At 47.1% G+C, this 17357-nt stretch overlaps 1 protein-coding gene across 1 annotated transcript in view; it reads right to left on the bottom strand.

Annotated features, from left to right (window-relative positions):
* The window catches only part of GNG13 (G protein subunit gamma 13), a 154885-nt gene that overhangs the window by 74649 nt on the left and 62879 nt on the right, over positions 1–17357 (bottom strand). The window contains exon 2 of the mRNA XM_085629351.1: positions 13044–13164. The gene's annotated coding sequence lies outside the window, so the exon portion shown is untranslated. The remainder of the gene's footprint in view (positions 1–13043; positions 13165–17357) is intronic.

Here is a 17357-nt window from a genome sequence, read left to right as displayed (position 1 = left end):
TCGATCCGGAACAGCCCAGCGACATCGATCCGAAGCCGCCCAGCGACACCGAACCGGAGCCGCCCAGCGACATCGAGCCGGAGCCGCCTCACGACATCGACACGGCGCCGAGCGGAGCCGATCATCGTGAAAAGGGCAGTAAGTGGTAGAAAGGGCATCAGAGGCCCTGTGGAGCCCTAAAAGACCATTCTAGGGGCTAGAGGGGTGTTAGAACCAGCTTGGGAGTGCCAGGGGTGAACTGAGACTGGTGCAGTGACCTCTGTGAGGGGTTGTGTATTTTGGGAGAGCCAGATCCTTAGGTTACCCTTATTCTACCTCAGTTCAGGCCCAGCCTTGACCAAACTAGGTGGGACACACCCCATGTCATCCAAATGACCACAAGCTGTACTTGGGCATAGTAAAACCAAACTACCTCAGGAAAGTGATGTGAACTGTAATTGTCATTAATTGTGTTATTTAAGTTATTGAAGGTGCTTTATTTATTGACTGTATTTGTCTGACTGTATTTATTCCTGCATTGTATTTATTGTCTGACAGTATTTATTAGCCATTTGTATTTATTGCACCCCTATTTATTCCTTGCTAATTTATGACCTGATCCTATTTATTGAAACCCCACTGTGGTATTATTTATTTGACCTGCCCTTTTAAAGGAGAATCTTATGGTACTGTATTTATTTTATGAACCCTGCAACTAAGAGAAAATAAGATAAAGACAAACTACTTTCTTTCATAATTTTTACGGCGTAGTGTCATTTTTGGAACGGATGAACGCATGGTTATTGTGAGGGTGTGACGTACGCTTAACACGGTGCCTGACCCCCAACCGCTCGAGCCAAGCTACCATTGTGCTGGGAACCTGGTGACTGCTAACCCGGTTGCCCGGTTTCCAACATAAAATTGGTGTTCAGTGGTGGGATTGAGCTGTGCTTGCGTCCACTCGACAATAACTGTGGGTAGTCCATAGGCCTACACCGGGAGTTTTCTCCAAGCGGACTTCCTAATTTTGAGTTTTGTTTTTTCCAAATTTACTTCTGGTGGTGGGAGGAGGTATTACATAAGGTACCCCCCTGCATAGCTTCTGTAAGCAACTGTCTTCTATCCTGAGTGGGCAAAATGGAGTTTGTATTGGAAGATGTGGAAACATATACTGTGGCCCAACTCGGGGAGTTTTGTGAGCGAGAGGGGGGGTGTTTTGTCCCCAAGGTGCAAAGAAGGGTGAGCTCCAGACCAGCTTAAGGGCTTGGGGGGAGGCACGACGAGAAAGTAAGGTTGAGAAGGAGGACAGGGATGGAGAGCCTGACAGCGAGGGGGCTGGTTTGTACCAACCTGAGGTGGGGAACCTAGTAGCAGGGCCCAGAACACTTTCAAGGAAGGGCAGCAGTGTCTCTAGCAACGGCTTATTAGAAGCAGAATTCATTGACCGGAGGGAGAAAAGACAGCTCACATGGGATTTGGCGAAGCTGGAGAACGAAAAGGAGGAACGGAGGATGGCTCACGAGTTGAGGCTCAGGGAGATAGATCTCCAGATCCTACGGGTCGGGGCACACCCTGTTCCTAGTGGTGGCAGCGAAGAAAGAGAAATCACCAGGGAATCCAAACCCTATTTGCCAAAATACATAGTAGCTAGTTATAGTGCGGGTGATGATATCGCCAAGTGGCTAGCGGCCTATGAGATCTCATTAAGAGTCCATGGGGTTCCAGAGAAGTATTGGGGAGGGGGATTGTATAAATACATGCCTCCAGCTGGTAGGGATACATTATTGGCCCTGGAGCAGGATGAGCAGACCCACTACCCCACCATGAAAGTGGCGCTCGTGAGGAAGTTTGGACTAACACCCGAGAAGTATAGACAGAAGTTCCGGGGTAGCCACAAACTGGGCACACAGAATTGGGTGGATTTTCTGGACTATGCAAAGAAAGCATTAGAGGGTTGGATACAAGGCAGTGAGGTGAGGGACTATGAGGGGTTGTTTGATTTGATGTTGAAGGAACACCTGCTCGAAAAATGTTTCCCTGAACTGCGTCAACACTTGGTGGATAGCAAGCTGACCAATCCCCGGAAGCTTGCTGAGGAGGCGGACATTTGGGCTAGTACCCGGGTGTCCACAAGGGGGACTGGAGGGGACTCTCAAAAGACCGGACAGGGCGCCCCCCAGAAGAAAGAGGGAGGGGAAAAGAAAACGGAGTTCTCTAAAGGCCCCAAAATAGTTCCCAAGGGAAGGGAACAGGATTCACCCCTAGGGCTAACCCACCCAGAAACCCTAATCCTGGCCAGAGTCAGCAGCCAAGGGTTGTCCATTGCTACGAGTGCGGTGGTGTCGGACACTATAAGGGAGATGTGAAGTGCCCGAAAAGACCACCCCCTCCCATCGGAGGAAAGGCCCCCGGAGTAGCTAGTGTAGTGCTCGGGGAGGAGATGCCCTTAGGTAAGGGAAGGGAGTGGGCGGGTGTCACTTTAGTGTCCCTGGGAGAAAGGGAGATGGTTCCTAAGATCCAGGTGCCCGCAAATACCACAAAGTATGGGCAATGGGTCACCATCAATGGCCAAAGAGGGGAGGCTCTGAGAGACACAGGAGCCACTATGACTATGGTACGTAGCCAACTGGTGTCTCCAGAGCAGGTGATTCCCCATGTACTCCACCCTGCCGCGATGGCTGACGGCAGAATGGGTCACTATCCGGTGGCCGAGGTTCCCTTTGAATGGGAAGGGGTTGCAGGTTCACTTCGAGTTGCCGTAAGCCCTGCCGTGCCAGTCGATTGTCTGCTGGGGAATGACATGGAGCATAATGCTTGGAAGGAGGTGGAATACCGGACTCATGCTGAGATGCTGGGTACACCTGACTGGGCCTGTGTCAGCACAAGGTCTGCGACTACCCGGAGGGGGAGTTCGTTTAGGCGGGAGCCTGGAACAAAGGCACCGCCGGCTGCCAATCAAGGGAAGAACCGAGGACAGGAGGAGCCTGCCTCGGCATCTGCGCCCCGTGTGACGGATAGGCCACCGGAGGTGGTGGGCCAGGAGTCCGCGGAGGGGGATGTTACCAAACTGGAGAACCTACCCATCCCGGCCGAGTGGCACGTGGAGGGAGGGCCGACCAGGGAGGAATTCTGCAAGGGCCAGAGGGAGTGTCCTACCCTTGAGGGACTGAGGCGACAGGCCGAAGCCCAGGCAGCAGGTAACGTTGAGGGGAACTACAATATTTACTGGGAGGATGGCCTCCTCTACAGTGAACCCAAGGCACCCATGCACTGTTCGTCACGGGCCTTGGTTGTCCCTCAACGTTACCGAGCCTTCCTTCTGGAATTGGCTCATGAAATCCCCTTGGCAGGACACCTGGGGCAAGACAAGACCTTTGCCCGTCTTGTCCCACACTTTTATTGGCCTCAGATGAAAGTGTCGTCCGACACCTACTGCCGGACGTGTGTGTCTTGTCAAGCCAGTGGGAAAACAGGGGTGAAGCTGAAAGCTCCCCTGGAACCACTTCCTGTCGTTAGCACCCCCTTTGAAAGGGTGGGCATCGACATTGTGGGTCCGTTAGATCCGCCTACTACAGCTGGTCACAGGTTTATCCTGGTTCTGGTGGATCATGCCACACGGTACCCAGAGGCCATACCTCTGAGGACCATTACTGCACCTGTTGTGGCTAGGGCCCTGATGGGAATCTTTACCCGAGTGGGTTTTCCCAAGGAAGTTGTGTCCGACAGGGGGACCAACTTCATGTCAGCATACATGCGGGCGATGTGGAAGGAGTGTGGAGTGACCTACCGGTTCACCACTCCTTACCACCCCCAGACCAAGGGTCTGGTGGAGAGGTTCAATAAGACCTTGAAAGGCATGATCAGAAGTCTGCCTGAAAGCCTGCGGAGGAAATGGGACGTCATCCTACCCTGTCTATTGTTTTCCTACAGGGAAGTGCCACAGAAGGGAGTGGGCTTCAGCCCCTTCGAGCTTTTGTATGGGCACCCTGTGCGTGGACCTCTCAGCCTGGTGAGAGACGGATGGGAAAGAACTCCCAGAAAGCTTCCCCAGGACGTGGAGAGCTACATGCTGGCCTTCCGGAGCCAAATGGCTAAGTTGTGGAAGCAAGCTTCTGACAACTTGGAAGCCAGCCAAGCAGTGATGAAGGCGTGGTATGACCACAATGCTCACCCGGTGGAGTTGGAGCCTGGCCAGAAGGTGTGGGTGATCGAACCAGGAGAGCTTAGCGCCCTCCAGGATCGCTGGTCAGGACCCTTTGAGGTGTTGGAGAAGAAGGGTAAGGCTACCTACTTGGTGGACCTGAAGACCCCTCGTCAGCCCCTAAGGGTGCTGCATGCCAACCGCCTCAAACCCCACCATGAGAGGCCCGAAGTACTATTGTTAATGGTGACTGACGGAGCAGAGGACGTGGAAAGCGAGCATCTCCCCGACTTATTTGCGTCTCAAGAAAAGGATGGGTTGGTGGAGGGAGTGATTCTCTCCCCATCCCTAACTCCTGAACAGCAGGAGGACTGCCGCCAGGTCCTGGGGCAGTACTCTTCGTTGTTCTCCCTTGTTCCGGGTAGGACTCACCTGTGCGTCCATGACGTGGACACAGGAGACAGCCCACCTGTGAAGTCAAAGATCTACCGGATGACAGACAAGGTGAAGGCCAGCATTCACAGTGAAGTCACTAAGATGCTGGAGCTAGGAGTGATTGAACCTTCTAGCAGCCCCTGGTCCAGTCCGGTGGTACTAGTACCAAAAGCTGCACCACCGGGTGCCCAACCGGAACTGAGGTTCTGTGTGGACTACCGGGGACTGAACTCAGTAACCAAGACTGATGCTCATCCGATCCCTAGGGCGGATGAATTGATTGACCGGCTGGGAGCTGCCCAATATTTGAGTACCTTTGACCTTACATCCGGGTACTGGCAGATCTCTCTGACTGATGGAGCTAAGGAAAGGTCAGCCTTCTCCACGCCCAAGGGCCACTACCAGTTCTGCGTGATGCCCTTTGGGCTTAAGAACGCCCCTGCCACGTTTCAGCGTCTGGTGAACCAGATCCTCGCCGGAATGGAGAGTTTCTCTGCTGCTTATCTGGACGACATTGCCGTCTTCAGTAACAGCTGGGAGGATCACTTGCGTCACCTGCAAACTGTTCTCCAGGCCCTGAAACAAGCTGGGTTAACGATCAAGGCCAGTAAATGCCAGATCGGGCAGGGGTCGGTAGTGTACCTTGGACACTTGGTGGGTAGGGGAGCGGTGCAACCCCTCCAGGCAAAAATAGAGGCAATCATGGCCTGGGAACCCCCCAAGACCCAGACTGAGGTCCGAGCTTTTCTGGGCCTCACTGGATATTACCGCCGCTTCGTGAAGGGGTATGGGACCATTGTGGCCCCCCTCACGGAGCTTACGTCCAAGGAACAACCTCGACGGGTAGTCTGGACGGAGGCTTGCCAGCAGGCCTTTGTGAAACTGAAGCAAGCCATGTGCGAGGCCCCGGTCTTAAGGGCCCCAGATTTTTCCAAGGAGTTCATTGTCCAGACGGATGCATCGGAACATGGCATTGGGGCAGTGTTATCGCAACTCAATGAAGAGGGTCTGGATCAACCCGTGGTCTTCCTATCCCGGAGACTACTTCCCAGGGAACAGAAGTGGAGTGCAATAGAGCGTGAAGCCTTTGCAGTGGTATGGGCTCTGAAGAAGTTGCGGCCATACCTGTTTGGCTCGCACTTCCTAGTTCAGACCGACCACAGACCCCTTCGTTGGCTGATGCAGATGAAGGGGGAGAATCCCAAGTTGCTAAGGTGGTCTATCTCCCTACAGGGAATGGACTTTCAGGTGGAACATCGGCCTGGAGTGGACCACGCCAATGCAGACGGTCTCTCAAGGTATTTCCGCCTTAGTGATGAGAACTCCCAAGGGGTTGGGTAGCTCTCCCCACTTTCAGCTGGGGGGGACGCGTGTTAGACCTGTCAGCCCTTTGGGTGGTCCCTCCTCATCATTATTTATTTTGTCCCACTTTTGCCTCAAACCCTGTTATAATTTTTCCTTTTTGGGAACCACCAGACTTTTTAGTGTTGATGCAGGGTCAGGGAGCCATTTTCCCTACCCCTGGAACTTCTGTCTGAGGGCCTGAGACACAAAATGGTGGCCACCCATTGTCACCTGTGACATCATCAGAACCTACTAGAGATTTCTAGAACCTTCCGTAACATTCTGGAACCCTGTGACAGTGAGAGGCAGTTTAGAATGTTGGGAGGCCATCTCAGAGTGGCAGTTGGCATCTGACTAGAGAGGAGAGAGGACCAGTTCAGAAGGAGGTCGGAGTAAGGCAGCAGGGGTGGAAACCAGTGCTTGGAGTGGGGTCCAGAAACCCACCCTTGATGCTAGTCCCTACTGACCAAGCCCAGCCTAGAGCCCTGTGTGGGACCAAGACCAGAAAAACCATCTTAAGGACCTAAATATTGTGAAGAGGCCTTAAAGAAGAAGACCAGCAAGCTCCTGACCTGTTTAGCGGTGTCCTCCTGGAGTCCTGATGTCGAGAAGCCTGGAGACCTGAGGCCTGAGGTGGAGAAGCGGCGCTGACAGAAAGCAGACGTCGTACCCGGAGCCGTCAGAGGTCGAGAGAGGGCGCCGACGGAGGTCGTGGAGAGGCACCGGAGGTCGAGTAAGGAGTCACCTGAGGTCGAGGTGAAGCGCGCCGGAGGTCGGGAGTGGAGATCGCACTCCGGAGTCGCCGGAGATCGAGGTGAAGCACGCCGGAGGTCGGGAGTGGAGATCGCACTCCGGAGATGCCGGAATCTGAGGTGAAGCACGCCGGAGGTCGGGAGTGGAGGTCGCACTCCGGAGACACCCGGAAGCGGGGAGACCGTGACCCTGCGACGCCGGAAGGCGACATCGAGCCGGAGCAGCCCAGCGACATCGAGCCGAGGCCGCCCAGCGACATCGAACCGGAACAGTCCAGCGACATCGAGCCGAGGCCGCCCAGCGACATCGATCCGGAACAGCCCAGCGACATCAATCCGAAGCCGCCCAGCGACACCGAACCGGAGCCGCCCAGCGACATCGAGCCGGAGCCGCCTCACGACATCGACACGGCGCCGAGCGGAGCCGATCATCGTGAAAAGGGCAGTAAGTGGTAGAAAGGGCATCAGAGGCCCTGTGGAGCCCTAAAAGACCATTCTAGGGGCTAGAGGGGTGTTAGAACCAGCCTGGGAGTGCCAGGGGTGAACTGAGACTGGTGCAGTGACCTCTGTGAGGGGTTGTGTATTTTGGGAGAGCCAGATCCTTAGGTTACCCTTATTCTACCTCAGTTCAGGCCCACCCTTGACCAAACTAGGTGGGACACCCCCCCCCCCATGTCATCCAAATGACCACAAGCTGTACTTGGGCATAGTAAAACCAAACTACCTCAGGAAAGTGATGTGAACTGTAATTGTCATTAATTGTGTTATTTAAGTTATTGAAGGTGCTTTATTTATTGACTGTATTTATTGTCTGACTGTATTTATTCCTGCATTGTATTTATTGTCTGACAGTATTTATTAGCCATTTGTATTTATTGCACCCCTATTTATTCCTTGCTAATTTATGACCTGATCCTATTTATTGAAACCCCACTGTGGTATTATTTATTTGACCTGCCCTTTTAAAGGAGAATCTTATGGTACTGTATTTATTTTATGAACCCTGCAACTAAGAGAAAATAAGATAAAGACAAACTACTTTCTTTCATAATTTTTACGGCGTAGTGTTGTTTTTGGAACGGATGAACGCATGGTTATTGTGAGGGTGTGACGTACGCTTAACACGGTGCCTGACCCCCAACCGCTCGAGCCAAGCTACCATTGTGCTGGGAACCTGGTGACTGCTAACCCGGTTGCCCGGTTTCCAACAGTTTCTAATCCTGATATCACTGTTTTCAGTCTGGATGGTTCAAATCTGTAGCTATTGCCCTCTCATTTTCTGTTTCCTTTCTTTTGTTCAGTGTGAATAGGAGTGGTCTCATCTGTTATTTTATGTGAAGCACAATACCTGTCTTAAGATGGAAATGAGACATATAAAAAGTAAAATAAATAAATAAAAATTGATGTGTTTCTAAATACGAAATTAACACATAAGATGACCACACATTCTACAGGGCATTAGAGTCCCTCTATCAAATGCTTGTGGCCAGAAGTTCTTGTGGGGCTCGGTAACTAAATTCATGCAGGGCCCTTGTCCGGTGTTTGAGCCCCTCAGTTTAAATAAAGACAATCTCCTGAGACACGATTTGAGGCTGCTCCTCTACGTGGTGGTTGCCTGCCTCATTGTTTATATCTTACATAAGCAGGCTATGCTTGCTTTCGATATATATAAACACATTTAGAAATGGCAGCGCAGGGCCCTCATAAGAACAGGGCCGGTGACAATACAGCTCCGGCTGCTCCTTCCTTGTGATTACACTGGGTATGCGATCCATTAGACCTACTAGTTTGGATGGGCCTACTACCCTCCCTCATCAGTCTTTCTCAATGAGTCCCTGGCAGAGTGAGAAAATGTCATCCTTTTACCCTGATCACCCCTATTTTGTTGACTGATACTGGTAGTTACTGACTCTGATTGTGCGCTGGGCTCTGCTACCCAGGCGCAGTGCTCTGTTTAAAAGGTATATGTTAATTAGGTGTAATTACAATTGGTTCTGAACCTACCTTTAAGTCCCTAGTGTATGCTAGGGCATGTAGGTTTAAAGTCCCCAGTGTATTTAATGCGCTTAAGTGTGCACTGTTGTGATGTCCACTGTCATTTTAAAACCAGCCCTGCTTTTGCAGGTTGGTTTTAAAGTAAAACTATGTCCAAATTCGACTTTGGAATTAAAAGCACTTCCAAAGTTTAAAACTAACTTTATATTGCATATAAGTCACACCTAAGGTCTGCCCTAGGTGCCCCAAGGGTAGGGTGCCTTGTATTTAAAAGCAGAGACATTATAAAAAATGTTTATATGCTTTGGCGTGGAAATAAAACTGCAAATCTCGTTTTCCCCCTTTGTAGTGTGCTAGCTCCATGGGCTAACATGGCAGAGCTTTATTAAACTTTTAAAAAGCTTAACTTTTGACAGGAGTGAGCTACAACAATAATTCAAAGTATCAAAATAATAGTTACATGAAGTCTAACAACTTTCCATGGTTAGATTTATTGTAAATATTGCAGGAAAAAAGTTACAGAACTTGCTTTCCCTAAGTTATCAAAAACAGCCCTGTAGCGGCCTCTTCTGATTGGCCATCCTTTGACAGGTGTGAAGTGGCCTGGGCTGAAAAAAAGAAACCATCTGGTGCTGCTGCAGATGCTAGGACAGGAACAGGGTTGGATAGCCACACTGGTCTTCAAAGGGAGAAAGACACATAGTACAGGAACCAGGCCCACCCCCACTTCCTGCACCCCGAGCCAGATGGGAGGCCCTATAATCGAATTAGAAGAGGGGCAGGAAACCTGTGGTTTGGTTTAGCCACACCTGAACCTCCAGGGCAGATTTTTTCCATTTTTATTTTTAGTAAATAGTGCATTCTAGGACAACAAAATGCCATACTTCTAAGGAAGTGGTCATCACAGAGGGTGACAACTTGAACCCCATTGGTTATGGGTGCCCCCTTCTTGCCAGCCCAGTAACTGCAATACATATGGGAGAGCTACACAGCACCTCAGATCCCTGCCTGGAGACATCAAAAGAAGAAGGATAGCCCAGCTGAACCCCTGGTCTGCACCAAGAGAGGACTGCACTCACAATGACTGTACCTGCTGCATTCTCTGGACTTCACAAAAGAGGACTTTGCCTTGCTTCAAAAGATTAAGGAGTGGACTCCCTGACAGCAACAGGTAGAAAAGAGGTAAAAGAAGTCACCTGCAACAACTCCATCAAAGACAATCCAGCTGACCAGCTCACCTGGACTTTAAAGGATTTGACTAGGGGCATTGTGGAAACTATAGTCCCAAACCTTAAAGAGGCAAAACAGAGCTTCTGGATCCTTGGCTGGTGTTATGGATCCTCAGAGACTCTCAAAAGACCTTCTGCAAGAAGAACCAGAAGTTTTAGAACATTTGGACAACTTTTGTGAAAAAGCTCCATAAATTCACTGACCTCGATGACAAGACCTTATTTGTGACTGTGGTGTTATTACTAAGAGTAGGCACATACCTGCACCTACTAATAAATAACCTTCCAATACAGAGGGTGTAAAAAATGCACTACATGCCTTAAAAAAATGTGTTGCTCTCTCCATCAATACCATGCATATTAATGAGACGGGAAGAGCATCATGGAATTTGAGGGCTTGATAAAATTACTTGATCTTTTAGGCATCCAGGTTTACTGAGCTGATTACAAGGACCGTAGGAATGTTGTGGGATCCAACAGCCAAAGCACCGTTCCTTTTGGACCCTAATCCAAAAAGAAATTAAACTAGTATCCAAGGACTTCTGAATGCTGGGAGGCTATGAATGAGAGCTGGACTGATGGCGTTGCCTTTTGCAGGTGCTACATCTTGGCGACCCATTATAATTATCCATGTATATGTGGGTGGTAATAGTAAACTGAAGATTACTGATAGCGGTATCAGTAATTCCATGCCTTGCTTGATCCGCTATAGTCTGGTATGGATAGTGTGCCCTGTGCCCAGTGGGTGTTATCTAAATAGAAGTCAGACAAAGGTTACCTGTGGGAGTAGAAGGTGAAGTCTTGTGGATTGAGAGGATGGAAGACTAGTTTTTGCAAATTGGTAATGCTAGTGGCTCAGAATATCAATAACTGTCTATTGTCTGAAAATATTGATTCTAAATAGAAGTGCCATTAATATTTAACAAATGCAATGCAGATTATGAGTTACAGAGCTGCTGCGCAAATGGCAGAGGAAGAGCGCTTTTCGTAGTATGGATTACGTTTTTCAGAGTTCTTTCGATGAGGATGGAACTTGGAAGATCCAGCAGGGGGTGTTGTATTTGCCCACTTCCCAACAATATGGCCAACAACAGGAAAGCAATACACAGTAATAGAAAGTGGTGCTGGGACCGTTGATGTTTGTGTACATGCAGACATAATGCAAGCAATCTGCAAGTTATGACCCACAAAAACAACAACCAAGGTTCTTGGGATGATGTAGCACCACAGCACAGCGAATAGGACATTTTAACCCACACACTTCTACTCCGCGTGCCATTACCCCGCAGTTTTTACACTGCAAAATCTTTTACAATGCAGGGCTTTACAGCAAAATCTTTTACAACGCATTCCCCATTACAACGCAATTTACTATTCTAACTCCACCGGGGTGTTACTTTGGGGAATGCGTTGTAATAGTTTGTGGTGTAAAGCCCTGCGTGGTAAAAGATTTTGCGGTGTAAAAAATGCAGGGTAATGGCATGCGGAATAACACATGCAGGGTAAAGGATGTTTCACTAGCACAGCTGGCTTTAGCTCCTACCTAAACATACAGTGTGAAATTCACAAAAACATGTTTTTCTAATCGTATCGATGTGTTCAATATGTATCAAATGCATAATTTGTCTCTCATTTTTCTCCTATTGCCTCCACGGCATGAATTGTTAGTCCCCCAGAAGCTCAGGTCTAGTGGGCCACAGTTTTATGATAATGGGTGACGACTGACCCAATAGGATGCATAATCATTGAAAGGCGAGAGAGTGCCCCCAAGAGGCAGTTACACAGGTCTGCGGCTGCAGCCATGCCTTGAGAGTCACCAAGACAGCACCTGTTTCCGAGGAGGGCTCTCAGATAGGCTTCCTAGCACCGGTCGCTGCTGCCGATGCGATCCTAGCTGACTGGCGAAACAGAGACGACTCATTGCGTTTGACAGCTCTGTTGACCAGGCAACGTCCCTGCAGGGCTTGTGTGGTTTTGCTAACCTTAGTGGGTTCCACGTCAGGATTTTTAAGCTTTATTCTGGATCAGAAATGGATGACGGTACTTGTAGTCCTTCTAGTTTCACAATGACTTTAGAGCAGACCCCATATTATGGTTGCAAAAAAGCAGATTGCTTCTTTTCGGCGCTCTTATTATATGTTTGAGTTATAATGGTCCTGAACGATCGAGGCATTTGCATGGTGGGTGGTCACCTGTTTGACTATGTGCGTGCATGCATTTGTATGTAAGTGGGCACATGTCATGATTGTGTGTGAGCGAGTGCATGTCAGAGATTGATGTTCTTATATGCAAGTCAGTGTTTCCATAGGAAAAGCTTTTTTTGTTTTGCTTATAACTTTGGCGCCATTTGACAAATGTTAACAAAACTTTCCCAAAAAAATCCCTCCACATCAGCTCCTTCCTGGACAGTTTCGAGGTGAAACATCAAGCGGGGCTGAAAAAAAAGTAGGGTCCAAAAACACTTTTAACATTTAATCACTGAATAAAAAAAGGAAATATAAAAAGTACAACAGCGATAGTGATATTGGGATACATGGATTGTAAATATTCTATAGATAATCGCATCTGATTACTTAGGTGAAGGATAGTTTGGAGCAGCTATTTGGATCTTTAGACACAAGCATCCAACATGCTGAGGACAATTAGAGGGTACTAACATCCACTTCAGATCTTGAAACAATAAAAACTTGGTGAACATAACGAGGACTGTATACATAATGTTATCCAACCCTCCCCCTCCCTCTTTTTTCCATTTTCTTACTTCCACTGTCTTTGACTTACCATTCACCACAACCTGTTTAGGTTACTTAGCTTTACAAAATTTCAATTCTTTTTTAAATTTCCGAACAACACAATTGTATAGCCATTAATCAGCCATTCTTCAATTGAACTAATATGTTTTTTAAATCACGATTCAAAAGATTTACAGCATTTAAAAAAGATCGGAGTCAGATCTCCAGATAAAATTGCAAAATTATCTAAGTCATTATATTCTGTAAATTTCAAAAAACAAATCATCCAAGTACATCTCTGTCATTTTTCTACTTTCTTTGCATGAAAGAGCCTGTGAGTCCGAAAACACTAAGTCACAATGCCAGAATGTGTGGCCTGAATGCAGGTAAGGCCCCCAAGAGGTCTCTCTTTCCCACTCACTGCTGTCTGACTTACCTGCTCGTGCTGGCTTCTCGCCTGCTATGGTGCACAAAGACTGCCTGCAGCCCGGATTGTGGCAGAGCAGCTGCTGGGCCTCCCCTGCTTTGCATAGACACTTGCACCAGAGTGAGGATTCCTGAAATGCAAAGCACAAGCCAATTTGACATTTAAATTTGAGCATTTGTGCGAAGGTGGAGAGCGGTATTCAAATAGGCAATCTGATGGCACTGGCAGGTGAACCAGGTGCAACCTTCTGCACCTGCAGTCTTGAGTCTAACCAACCCCTCCTAGTTCCACCATCCCACACTTCCTGTCTCTTTATCTCGTGTTCTCATTTTCATCCCTGCCTTCCTTATCCTCCTCCTTTCTCCTTTTTATTCAGTTCTCTTGCTCTCGGTCAAATCTAATGATGAAAAATAGGTCCTGGTCCCAAAAAAGGAGTGTCACGCCCATCCCTTACAACCACCGGCACAAATTAAGGACTGGACAGGGCCTTGTCTCTTTCAGAAGCCACTGGAATTGCTCATTGTTTGTTCTAGTTCTTACAGTTCGGATACTACGCTTTCTTCGGAATGGCTTCTCTACACAGACATGCAGGGTACAGAACACAATGGAGATCACCACACGAGTGTTAGTCGTCATTCCAAATTCCACATTTATTTCATTCGTAGTAAACTTTGTCAAAGTCACATTGGTTTGTTAAACTGAGATCACATCAGGGCACTTGCAAATTTCCCAGCTTGAAAACATATCTTCCCCAAATCCAGCAGTGTAGTGTACCCAATGAGCTTCATAAATTAATTGTCATTTTTTCAATTTTGTATCAAAGTCGAGCAGCAATGGACATTTTCACCCCTTTCTTGTCTTGAGAACTATAGTTCACTGCACAGAAGACAGACTCGGAAGGGACATTGTTCCAATGACAACATATGTTAGGCCAAGGAAGCTGTAAATAAAAAAAAGAAGTTGTCCTTATTGGATTTGTGGTGCATGTGCTCAGTGGCTGAGAAATCTCCATCACATCTTATGACCATTACCTGGACTTGCCTTGATCTTGACATGCCTCTAGCACACAATTTGGTAGGCTAGGCCAACATAATGGCCATGTCAATAATAACATCATGTTGATGCAATGGTCACATCTATACTCTGGTTATCACGGTGGTCACATAGACCTCCTTAGGCATGGATGTCAATTCAGCAAAATGCCAGGGGTATTAGCCTGGCTGTCATGCACCCTTTGATGACCACTCGTCATTGCGGCGTGGACCCTTTCGGTGATGCTTAGCACCTCAACAGACTCCGATTTGCTGCTGAGGCATTAGGGGAAGGAGTGGGAATGAAAGTACGCAAAGTAAATGTGCTTGTTCAGGTTCAGTCAACTCTGTTCCTGATGCTGCTTTCATGCCCCTAGCAAACACAACAACATGGCGCATGGAGTGCTGAAAATTTTCAACGACTCATGCCCAGTCAAGAGATCTGGGTTTAATCCATCGTTTTTTTGCTCGCCATGCTACCCCAGTTTGGACCAGCCATATGCAAATCAGTCTTGACCCTGCTCCTCATGGGAACAGTCCAGCTCGAACTGCCAAGCCGGGTCCTCCCTGGACTGGAACCAAGCATCCTGGGACCTGTTTTGGGGCATCACCTCTCATCAGCCAGGCTAGCTTAAATCAATTGGCAAAGGGAGCAAGGGACTCACGTCTGGGCATACCCTTGGCCACTTAGAACGAACATAGCTCACACAACTGGCACCACGGTTAGCATAGGCAGAGCCAAGAGTACCATAACGCAAGCCAGAGGTAATAACTGGTTCCCTTAGTTGCCTATAACTGACCTTTCTGACCTCCAGATTGGCTCTGAAAATGTATCACAATAGAAGTTAAAATGCCTTATTGTTTGCCAACTCTCAACCGTGGTGAACTTGAAACCATGTAAAGGTTTGCTTGACAGATTGTTTGTTTTCACCTTATCTAGTTGTGATGTTTTAATTGAAGATCTGAAGATTGATGAGCCTTCTTGAAACGAAAATTCCTTTACCCTAATGTAACACAAAACTCCATTTTACAGCCTGCTGAATGGCTCCAGGAGTTCAACGGTTACTGCTGAGATATGTAGGGATCTACCGGTCATGCAAGGCCAACTCAACTGCACATGTTTTCGAAGTCAGTCTATTTAGCACCATCAACTTGGGCAACAGTAACATCTATTACAGTGATTTGAAGAGGCAAAATTATGGTATGAAGTGCTTTATGAAAAAAAAACCTACTATTTATTTAATTACTGTCTGTCTTAGATTCAGGCTGCGCAATTCTGGTTTAGTTGGAAATTTCAAAATAAGGGGACATTAAGAGCTATGCATCTCCTGCTGGTACCCGCCAGAGCTGTGAAGTTAACAAAAAGTACTTTGTAGAGATCTCAGAGGAGTGTGATGAGCATTTTTCAACAACATGAATATTCCCCAAATTGAATTTAGTATATTTTCCAAGGAGATATAGCTTATTGGCAGAGGGTAGTTTCAGAACCAGCGCCAAAAAACACCTGACTTCCACACTGACCCAGAAGCAATGCTACAGTGGGTATTTCATGGGGAGCGACAGCGGATGCTGAATCTTCGAACGGGTGGAAGGGTCTGTTTACCTCTCATCCGACTCTTTGATTTCCAGCCTTATTTTCATTCTGATAATTTAGAGATTTTTATCTTCTTCCCTGTTACACAATCAGCACTCGATTTATTTTCACTTCCTTCACAGCAGCCCTTCCATAACGCAAATTCTCCGCCTATGCAAAACGGATTCCCTTTCAGTTAAATTTTTAGGTATGGCTGCAGAATACTTTAGCTGTCTGGGCCTCACGTCATCAATTATTCAAACATGTACAATAAGGAGTACAGAGGGAAAGAGAAGGCTTTGCATTAACCCCCCTCAGCCAGTGGTTTTCATGGTTTGCCATTTCCTGTATGGACAGTCTGTCAAGGCAATGGCATTTCATACTTAGTTACATTGTCCCATGTGTATTGCAATTTTGTTTTTGATGATGGGGCTGTTACACTAGAATCATTGTGTGCTCTTTGATGTATTCAATATATCAATACAGCATTTTAATTGCTGTTTTATGGCTTTTTGTGTAGGCAGTGATTGTTGTTTGCATACCTAAGCCTGGCAAAAAGGCACAGAACTAACTAATGGCCCTTGCACATTCACATTCATTTGTTTTACTTTGCTGTCATGATTTTCAAGATGTTAAGATGTACCCACACATAAGCTTTCTTAAAGATACAAGTAAAAATATGGGCCTCTTGTTAAAAGTATCCATTATCCAATATTTTGATGGATATACATGTTAAGTTTAAAAATCATAAGGTAAACTTCAACTTCTCACTCCCTTTCATACCACTATTACTTGAGGAAACAGTCTAACTCCTGTAATATAGATTGTTCATCATAAGGGCTCTACTCCCAGCTTCCATTGTGTTGTAGCCCAAGGTGTTGCTGCTACTATTACCAAACACTTCCCTTAACAAAAAGGCAGCCCTATTAGCTTTGCAAGTGCTTGTTCTTTTTCCTCTGGCGGTAATCCTAATGCCATGACATTGTTGTCCACTTCTGATTTCACACACATTTCCTCTGACTAGTGAGAACCTCAGAACCAAAACAGAAAGGATGGCCATATTCTAAAAGCTCTATGATGCCATGCAAATGGTAGAAACATACACAAACACAAATGGTGGCTTTGCTCACAACAATTGCACATCCAATATTAGCACTTTGTTAGGGATGTTGTATCAAGCACAATATCTTTCCATGTGGGGTAGAGGTGCTATCATGGTACTAAAACACCCTGCCACCTGGGGTGTCTGCCTGACGCGGTCCTTGGCGGAAACTATGCAAAATAATAAGTACCGAAGCACACACAAGAAGTCCAGGCAATTGAAAATACATACCAGATATTGTGGAAACTACAAATGGAATTTAAAAAAAGAAATCACAAAAAAAGGAAAAAGAACTTGATGGACTTAATAATTTGGATTACTTTTTCAATTCTATGGACTTCTTATGTGTGCTTCGGTACTTATTATATTGCAAATGGTAGAAACATGCTGTAAAAATCAGAAAACATATCCCACACTTGCCCTTTTCAGTTTCCAACCTATGCAGCATGAATCTGTCATTGCCTTTTCAGGTCCTAACCTTATTCAAGGTCTTGTTATTTTTTATCTTGATTACTCTGCCTTTCCAATTATTGATTGAACTTCTGGCCCACTGCTGAGTGCCAATCTGGAAGGAACGTCACCGTCTGCCTGTTTCGATTTTGCTTGACTTGCCATTG

Source organism: Triturus cristatus, chromosome 10 (genome assembly GCF_964204655.1).
Source record: "Triturus cristatus chromosome 10, aTriCri1.1, whole genome shotgun sequence".
NCBI classification, from domain to species: Eukaryota; Metazoa; Chordata; class Amphibia; order Caudata; family Salamandridae; genus Triturus; species Triturus cristatus.
Note: the sequence above shows the minus strand (reverse complement) of the source record. Positions and strands in the feature narration are given on the sequence as shown.